The following is a 10,672-nucleotide window of genomic DNA, read 5'->3' as shown; positions in this document are numbered from 1 at the left end:
CCAAGTCACAAGGGAGGAAACTGGAGTTGTACCAAATGTCATTTGTAATGTCAACCATTGTAAAGGTAGAAAGTTGAGAGTGGGGAAGAGCCGTTTTCCTTCATCTCTTGATGACCCCTCCTCACCAAAACGACCTGTTCTTCAAATCAGGGAGCCAACCACTTAGGTGTAATGACTTTTTAAACTCATTACTGTGAATTTTAATCCAAAGTGGGGAATGCGGGGTGTTAGCATTATGAATATGTATTCATATTTAGGATATTTAAGATTTTTGTAAATAAGTAGACACTGGAATCTTTTGTCAGCTTGCAGTGCGTATTAAGGGGTGACTCCCGCACTCGCCCAGTGCTGTGATTAAACATCCACTTTGTAACTTTAAACTGTTGGAGAGGTTTTTTGTCCATTAACAGATTGATGTTGATACTGGATCAATATCGCTATTTTGGTAAATCACTGCCAGTCTCTTCCCAGCCTCCCCCGGACCCAGCAGAGCCCCTCCTGTTCCTCTCAGGATCCCACAGCCCCCTCCCAATTTCTCCCCACTGCCCCTGGACCCCCAAACCCTCTCCCAGTCCCTTCCCAGCCCCACCAGGACTCATCAAGACTCCTCCCAGTCTCTTCCAGCACAACCAACCTCATCCCAATCCCTGCTTTCCAATGCCCAATCTCCTTCCAGCTCCTCCAGGCTCACTCAAATCCCTCCCAGTGACACCCAGCACCGCCAAACTCCCTCCCAGGGTCCACCAGAACCCCTAGAACCACATCCCACCCTCCACCACATCCTTTAATCCCCTTCCCAGCCATCCTAAGCACCTCAATCCCTTCCCCAGTTTAAACCAGGCCATCTCTAACTCCCTCCCAGTTCCTCCCAGCACACCCCAATCCCCCTCTGGGCCCCCCCAGTGCCTCCCCCGCTGCCCCCGGCGCTGTGGGGGCCGGGCCGTGCCCCAGTGCCGGCTCAGGGGGTGCTCCAGGCTGCCGTGCTCCACCTGGCAGCTGGAGCTGAGCCCGCATTGCCGGGGGCGGTTTCCAGCAGCACCAGGAGCTGCTGGCTCCAGTCCCCGCTGGGGAGCACGGCAGTGGCCAGCACGTGGCCCGAGAGCTGCTGCTGGCCCTGGGAGCAGCTCAGCTGGATGTGGGCAGGGGAGAAATCCATCAGGGAGCAGAGCAGGCGGCCGGGGCCGGGCTGGGAGCTGGAGGGCACCAGCGAGATGGACACGCTGGGATGGGCACTGGGAGAGAGTGGAGAGGAGTGGTGTGGCATTGGGAGGGACTGGGAATGGACAGGGAGGGACTGGGGTGGCACTGAAGAGATGAGAGTGGATCCTGGGACACTGGAAGAGGGCATAGAGGTCTGGGAGTGAAGTGAGAATGAGCTAGGAATAGACTGGGAATGGCTAAAAAAAAGTGGGCGGGACTGTGGTGGCACTGGGCGGGACTGTGGTGGCACTGGGAGGGACTGTGGTGGCACTGGGCGGGACTGTGGTGGCACTGGGCGGGACTGTGGTGGCACTGGGAGGGACTGGGAATGAAGTGCGCGGCACTGAGAGGCCGAGTCCAGCGCGGGGCTCTCGGCTCTGTGGATCTGCCCGGCAACTGATGACTCATCAGAGATGCGCGCTCTGATTGGCTGAGGGGCGGTAGATCCATGGAGGGGCGAGATGGACAGGCGGGGTCACTGGGAGTGACTGGGATGGACTGGGAGAGGCTGGGATGGACTGGGAGAGCCACGGGAGCCATTGGGAGGGACAAGGGGCCCCGGGGATGGGCACAAGGAAGGCTGAGGGCTCTGGGCTGATTCCCAGGGAGGTCTGGAGGGACACGGCCGGGCTCCTCTCTGTGCCCCGCGAGCAGCGGCCCGGACAGAAAAGTTCAGGAGCGGGAGGAGGTGTTTCTCAAGATTGATTTTAATCCTCATTCTCCTGGTCTGATTTGCTCAGTCCTAAGCTCAGTTCATTTCCCCGTGTCGGGCTGTTGTGCCCCTGATGGTGATCCCTGAGTGACCTCTCCCTGCCCTTGTCCCGACCCACGAGGATTTGGATTTGTTTCAGTTCAGTGGAATTCGTGGTGATTTGGGGGGAGCTGGAGCAAAGCAGCTGGAAAGCACAGTGGGCGTGTGTCCTGGGTTGATTATGATGTTAAATTGTATCCCCATTCGTCCACCTAACCCCGACACAGGTTCTGTATTCTTAAAATTCCATCTGAGAGTAAAAGTGAGTGGAAAAGAAGCACCAAGTCTGTTATCAGACTGCACTTGCTCCCCCCGCATCGGGAGTTTTGACTACAGCACAGACAGACAACAAGACACAGATCGCCTTGGCTTTCCAGCTAGCCGGAGCAGAGAGGTCTTCCTGGACTGTTTTCTTTCCCTTTTCCTGAAACGAATCGAAGCTGCTCTGGACTGGGGACTCGGGGGAGCACCGGGAGCACCCCTGGACTACCGGGAGCCCAGCCTGGGCAGCGGCATTTTCCAGCGCCAGAGGGACTGATAACAGAGCCAACACCCCCAGGAAAGAGACCCTCTGAAGCTCCTCATCTCTGCTGAAGGGCGAGAGGTTTTGTAATTTGATATCGTTCATTTTTGTGCTGGGTAGTGCTGTGCCTGGGAAATAAACAGGTTTTTTCCATTTCTCTCAGAGAAATCTCTTCCCGAACTGGATGGGGGGTGGGAGAAAGGGGCCACGTGGGTTTGCTTCCCGGGGGGAGCCCCACTGGAGGTTTTCTCCCAAATTTACCCTAAACCAGGACAATAACCCAAATTACACAAACACATCACAAAATTCCAGAAACAACCCTCAAAATTCCAGAAAAATCACAAAAAATGGCAGAAAACACCCACAAAAATTCCTAAATCTACTCAAAACGCTACCAAATTCCAGAAATATCCCACAAAATCTCCAATAATTTCCGCACAATCTAAGAAAAACCCCTCAAAACTCTTCAAGTCTCCTCAAAATCCCACAAAATTCCAGAAAAACCTCACCAAATTCCAGTAAAAAATCCACAAAATTCCCAAAATCTTCTCATAAGCCCAACAAATTCCAGAAATATCCCACAAAATCTCCACAAATTTCCAAAAAACCTAAGAAAAATCCCTCAAAACTCTTCAAGTCTCCTCAATATCCCACAAAATTCCACAGAAACCACACAACATTCTAAAAAAATCCCCAAAAATCACAGAAACATCCCACGAAATCTCCAATACTTTCCACACAATCTAAGAAAAATGTACTCAAAATTCTTCAAGTCTCCTCAAAATCCCACAAAATTTCAGACAATTCCACAACATTCCAAAGAAATCCCTCAAAATTACAGAAACACCTCACAAAATTCCTGAAAAAAATTCATAAAATTCCCAAAATCTTCTCAAAACCCCACCACATTCCAGAAACATCCCACAAAATCTCCACTAATTTCCACTAAACCTAAGAAAAATCCCTCAAAACTCCTCAAGTCTCCTCCATATCTCACAAAATTCCACAGAAACCACACAACATTCCAAAATAATCCTAAAAATTCTAGAAACACTCCACAAAATCCTTCAAGTCTCCTCAAAATCCTACAAAGATCTACAAAACCCCAAAACAATAATTTCCACACAATCTAAGAAAAATGCTTAAAAACTTTTCATGAGTCTTCGAAATCTTTCAAAATTCAAAAAAAATCTCACAAAATTCAAGAAACTTCCACAAAAATCTCTTCAATATCCCACAAAATTTAAAAAAAATCCCACAACATTAAAGAAAAAAATACCACAAAATTCACTAAATCTTCTCAAAACTTTACCGAATTCCAAAAACATCCCACAAAATCTCCACAATTTCCACAAAATTCTACAAAAATCCCTCAAAATTTGAGAAAATTCCACAAAATTTAAGAGAAGTTCCACATTTGACAACATTTGAAAAAAATACCACAAAATTACCTAAATTTTCTCCCTTCACCAAATTCCAGAAACATCTCACAAAATCTCTACTATTTTCCAGAAAATATTAGAAATATCCCTCAAAATTCATCGTTTCCTCAATATATCACAAAATTCCAGAAAAATCCTACAAAATTTCAGCAAAAACCCAAAAAAATCCTTAAATCTTCTCATAACCCTACCAAATTTTTGAAACATCCCACAAAATCTCCACAAAGTTCCACAAAATCTAAGAAAAATCCCGCGGAATTCTACATTTTTCTTCAATATCCCTCAAAATTCTACAATACCCCCTCCAAATTCTGGAAATATCCCACAAAATCTCCACAAATTTCCACACAATCTAAGAAAAATCCCACAAAATTGTTCAAGTCTTCTCAAAATCCCACAAAATTCTACAAAAATTCCACAAAAGTGCCACAAAATTCTTCAAAATGTCACCAAATTCCAGAAACATAAAAAAAATCTCTTCCAATTTCCACAACATTCCAAAATATTTCCTCAAAATTCCAGAAACATCCACACAGATCTCTTCCACTTTCAACAAAATTCCAGAAATATCCCTCAAAATTCTTCAAGTCTCTTCATTATCCCACAACATTCCAGAAAAATCCCACAAAATTCAACAAAAATCCCCAAAAATAGCATATAAATCCCTCAAAATTGCAGAAAAAAATAAAATAAGTCCTTAAATCTTCTCAAAACCCAATCAAATTTTTGAAACATCCCACAAAATCTCCACAAATTTCCACAAAATCTAAGAAAAAGCCCACAAAATTCTTCAAGTCTTCCCAAAATCTTTCAAAATTTCACAAAAACCTCAATAATTCCAGAATCATCCCACAAAATCTCCTCATAATTCCAGAATAACTCCAAAAAATCCTACAAAATTCCAAAAAACACCCCTGAAGAATTCCATCAATCTTCTCAAAACCCCACTGAATTCCAGAAACATCCCAAAAAATCTCCACAAATTCCCACAAAATCTAAGAAAGATGCCTGAAAATTCTTCATGTCTCCTCAATATCCCTCAAAATTCCATAAAACCCCCACGAAATTCCAGAAGCATCACACAAAATTTAAGGAACAATCCCACAAGATTCCAGAAAAATCCCCCAAAAATTCTTCAAGTCTCCTCAAAATCCCACAAAATTTCACAACATTCAAAAAAAATCCCACAAAATTCAAAAAAAATCCCACAAAAATATTTAAATTTTATCAAAATCCCACAAAAGGTCAGAAAAATCCCATGAAATTCCGGAAAAATCCCACAAAAATCCCTGAAACGTCTCAAAACCCTACCAAATTCCAGAAACATTCCAAAAAATCTGCTCCAATTTCCTCAAAGCCTTAGAAAAATCCCTCAAAATTCCTCAAGTCTCCTCAAAATCCCACAAAATTCCACAAAAACCCCACAACATTCCATAAAAATCCCAATAATTCTATAAACCTCCCACAAAATCCTTCAAGTCTCCTTAAAATCCCACAAAATGGCAGAAAACACCCACAAAATTTCCTAAAACTTCTCAAAACCCTACACATTTCCAGAAACATCCCAAAATATCTCCACATTTCTCTACAAAATTCCAGAAAAAACCCACAAAATTGCAGAAAAATTAAAAAAACCCCTCAATCTTATCAAAACCCTACGATTTTCCAGAAACAACTGAAAATGTCTCCATAAATTTCTACAAAATTCCAGAAAAATCCCACAAAATTCCCTAAATCTGCACAAAACCCTACCAAATTTCAGAAACATCCACAAAATCTCCAGTGTTCCACAAAATTCCAGAAAAATACCAAAAAACTCTTCAAGTCTTCTCAGAATCCCACAAAATTCTAGAAAAATTCTCAAAATTCCAGAAAATTTCCCACAAAATTCCCTAAATCTCCTCAATATCTCACAAAATTTTACAAAATATCCCACAAAATTCCACAGATTTCTCACAAAATTCCAGTAAAATCTGATGAAATTGTTAGCGTTCAGGAGCACAGACAATTACGAATGATTATATGCAGGTGCTTTATTAAGAGATCTGGGTGTCAGGGGTACACATACCCAAATCTGACCCGACTTGGTTTTGAGTTGAACATGTTTTTCTACTCTATCATTATAAAACTTATATATTAATTATTAAACTAACATTGTTCTATTGTATACATTGATGTTACCCAAGCATGGATTTCTCGTGATCCCCCCCGGCCCCCTAACATTGTTCCTCATGTTCTTTAAACAATAATTATATCTAATTACATCTAACAATTGTATCATTTATCATCTACTGACTACACAGGTGCAGTTTCACCTGATCTTTAGCAAGCACAAGGCCTAACATTTTCCATGGCCTACTTTTCCCAGGCTTGCCAAACCTAACTTTATTTCTAAGTCCCCGAATTTTCTATGATTTCAAAGCCTTTTACTATCATTCCCCCCTTTGAAAGCATTTTCACTTCACTATAAGTGCAAATGTTTTCACTTGATACAGTCCTTTGTTTCTGAGTTTATACTTGATGTTCTTCGAATCCTTGATTGATGTAAGCGTTGTCCTGGATGTTGTCACGAACTGGAGAACCAGAAGATGGTGGGTGTGGATCTCACATCAGTGCCTTTATTATTTTCTGGTTCCAGGACGTTTTCTTCTGTATTTCTCCCTTGAAGATGCTGTCAACTAACCAAATTGCTAAGAATACAGTTAGTAAGATGATCACACTCTCAATGATAGATTTAATCCATGAACTCACATTCCACCCTAACCCTTTGAAGATTTTGCCTAACCAACTTGTAGACAAATCCTTTTGCTCTTCCTGTGCTTCGTGCTCTATTTGTTGCAATTGATTGATGTCATATTCTACATCTGCAGTCACATTTGGGGTGTGGATGCAGCAATGATCAATCCATCCCTTTAAAAGGGATCCCTCCATGCTCTTTCAGGAGTAGTAAATTGTAATTGTATGTTTAGTTCTTTAAATCTTTCTCTGGTCACTCTTGCTAATTTATCTACCTGACCTGTAAGTTTGTACAACATTTCTCTCTTCTGATAGTTTGCTATAGGACCAAGCAAAGACTCTAGGGCCCACCCAAATTTCACTCTACTAGAAGGTTTTGCCAAGTGTCATCCTGATTCTGTTCCTATCCTAATCTTCCCTAGCTATGCCTGTGTCTAGCCACTGAGTTGTTTTTTAAGCAGATTTCACATTTTGACATTACTGATTTTGCCATTGTTAGCATCTGTACCGAGATTAATTTTTGTTTCATCAATTTCACCAATGCCTCTGCACCCCAATGACATTTGTTATGTTTCATTTGTAGAACTTTATTGGAGGACCGCCAGCAACTCACCGCTCTTCACAGAAGTAAACATGAACGCCGTTTATTTCTATCTTTAGCACACCTTTTATAGGGTTCTACAGGGCCTGCAGGCAGAGCAAGTTACTATTGGCTAACACACACAGTTTACATTTTTTCTCCTGTACACAAGGATATTGTTTTGCTTTACTCTCTCTTCTGCAGGAGGGTTTCAAGGACTTTAGCCTTTAATATCACAAGTTATTTCAAAGACTGGTTTGTGCAGACAGGCCTTTACTAATATATAAAATATAGCAACAATTCCCCCTTTCACTTTTTGCACAAACCAGGCTTTGGATGTGACTCATTCTATAGTTTCATGAAGCCAAGATAACACACAACTTAGACTTTCATCCCCATTAACATTATAAGTAAAGTCCGTCCCCCTTCTAGCACAAGAGACCTCAACCATCCAGTGATGCCCCAGCTGGAGAACCAACTTCCAATGGGGTCACTATCTTCTTTCAGGGCATGTAACCCATCCTGTAGCTGCTGCAGTTGCCCATGGATGGAAACTGAATGATCAGTAAGATTCAAGCAGCACATGCCTTCAAACTCCTCACAACCATGTCCTTGTGCTAAGAGCAAAAAGTCAATTGCAGCTCGATTTTGTAATACTGCATGACGTACACTACTCACATCGGCTGAAAGTTCACTTAACATCATGCATATTAAGTTCAATCCTTCTTAGTCTAACAAGCGAGCCTTTTTAGAGTTGCTAAGCTTTAATTCATTCAGGCTTCACTTTGACTGACTGATGTTTTTTATTTTATCAACTACATTCAGCAATTGGTGTAAGCTTGGATGGAAACAAAGTAAGTTTCCCAAGATAACAGGGTCTTCTATGTGGATTTGCAGGACTCTCATTCCATGCTCTATCTCCACAAATTAGGAATATGGAACTAGGTAATCACTTTGGTAATTGTCCTGTGAGATTGCACCACTAATAAAGGCTTTACTCTCAGTGTGAGTAACGAGATCAGCTATAGGGTTGTCTGCAGCCCAGTGCTGCATTACTTTGTTAGAATGGCTTCTGTTGGGGGTTCAAACATTATCCATCCACCTGAGGTATTGGTGGAACCTAACAAATCTAATTCTTCTGAGGGCTGCATGGTAACATTGAGAACTTTGGTAATTTTTGCTTGCCAATAGGCTTCAAGTTGTCTTAATGTGAAGCCAACAGTGCAATTGCACCCTTGCAACGTTGCCAATCCATTCAGTCGAGTCTCATTACTTATTAAACCTTTAAATGCTTGAGGATTCATTCAGGGACTCCTATGAGACAGGTGTGAAAAGGATCTCCAGGTGTGGCTAGGCTCAAACACATTGACCTTTGGCCAGTTCAGTGTGCCAGAGTGACCCATATGTTCTGTCACTTTTGGATGTTAGTTAGCAGACAGTTGGTCAGGACTATACACAACACAATTACCATAAGCAGTTTGTTCCATGTAAATGACACCATACTTGCAAACTCACAGCTAAACTTTAACGTTAAATGGACTTTCAAAGATGCTTACACTGCCTCTTGAAGGGGGAAATGCTTATACTTTATACTAACATAACAATTACTACACAGGCTAAACTCTTAAACTATTATATAACTACTTTTAACACACGTGCTCTGGTATATATGTAGTCTAAGCGTGGAAGCAATTTGCTGAAAGGGTAAACACACAACTACAATTTGCTTTATATACAGTTAGATGGAGTCTCTACACTTTTCTTAGATCTTCTACAGAATTTCCTTCACAAACAGACTATGATTTAACAGAATTCAGTCTTGGAACGTTCACTGCTCCCTTGATGTCAGATGGCAGCTGATCAGTGACTGAGGGCTTTGATGTTCAGGTTGTTCTTCACATCCTTCTAAATCTTAAAACAAAAGAAAACTGAAAAATTGGTAGAGACACAACATCATAATAACAACATAAAATTTCTGTTGGCAACTGTCTGTGTAGTGCTCAGACACAACTGTGTCCTGACAGCTCCACTTCTGATCCATGTCTGGAGTACCAAGGCTGTGTGGTGACTTCTCTGTTCACTGGATCTCGTGTGTTCAGAGGCACAGTCTGGTCAGATGAACAGGTGACCTTTTTGAACCTGCCAACAAAACACAGACACTTCTCTCCTTGAAGTTAATGAATTACACTAATCAAAATGCTTTTAGGATATCAATTTTCCCCGTTTTCTTAAAAAAAAATAAAAATGAGATGTACTTCTGTTATAAACATCAACATCAACACAAACCCATATATACAAGGATTAATAACCTATAGCAGTTAAAAAATCAATTAAATCATAAACATTATTAATAAGATATGTAATATAAAACTACTATTAATTACTAAAACACTGCACCAGCATCCCATAGTTAGCAAACAAACAGAAACAAAAAATCATCAGTGAAGGATTGGATAACCACCTCCAGAAATGATTCTCCAAGCCCACTTCAAAATTGATCCAGCTGCCATATTAATAGGGTCAAATTGCTGAGTCAAAAAGTGACTCAAATACTGATTTGGTACAGAAAACATCTGGATCTGCTGGCAAACATTCTATAGGACCAGGTAAAGTCAAGGCTTGGCCAGGGCCTAGGCTTTAAACTGGAAAGATGCCTCTTAACTCATTTCTAAAACAAGGTTCTCAATAGTAGCAGCTAGGAGATGCTTACAGCACAGCAAACTGTTAAAATGCATTTGTACAAAGCAAATAATCAGAAGCCTCAGGTACCAGACCAATTAAACCACACAGCAGTTGGTTTAATCTGAAGCCTCTCCCATGGCAGTTGGTCCTCAGCAATGGTACATCTTAAAATTCTAGAAACACTGAAAAATAAGAGAGCTATAACAAACAAAACTGCAGAGATTGTAACAACCAATAGAACTCCCGATGAAGTCAAGGGTGTCACAGACTGCATTCCCTTCTATCCACAAGCAGGTGTTCATCAGTGTTCTGTCACAGCTGTTTCAGATGTGGCTATCTTCATCTCTCTCGGAAAATAACTATACTTTGCAGTTTCGACAAGTGTCTCCAATAAAACATAAACAATTTAAATTAAACAGTATTTAAAATTAATAAAATTAATTATAACAAAAGGAAATAACAAAACTTAACCTTAAAAGAATATCTAAGTTATAAAACTTAACTTAAAAACATTCAAGCCTAAACATAATAAAACTTGACTTCTCTTAATTCTATTAACACTTAATCTATATTAAATAAAAACATAACTTAATCTTATTCTGTTACTACAAAGAGGCAACTAAAAGTTTGATATATACCTTTTAAACAAAATATAATAGTAACATGGATTCACTATGAAGATTATAAAAATGTAACAAGTATATCACAATTCTATGTCATCTAGCTTTGAGAATAACCCACAATAACTGCAAATGGTA

This window comes from Cyanistes caeruleus, unplaced genomic scaffold, assembly GCF_971803275.1.
Source record: "Cyanistes caeruleus unplaced genomic scaffold, bCyaCae1.hap1.1 HAP1_SCAFFOLD_102, whole genome shotgun sequence".
In the NCBI taxonomy this organism is placed as follows: Eukaryota; Metazoa; Chordata; class Aves; order Passeriformes; family Paridae; genus Cyanistes; species Cyanistes caeruleus.
The sequence above is the reverse complement of the archived record's forward strand: the minus strand, read 5'-3'. Positions refer to the sequence as shown.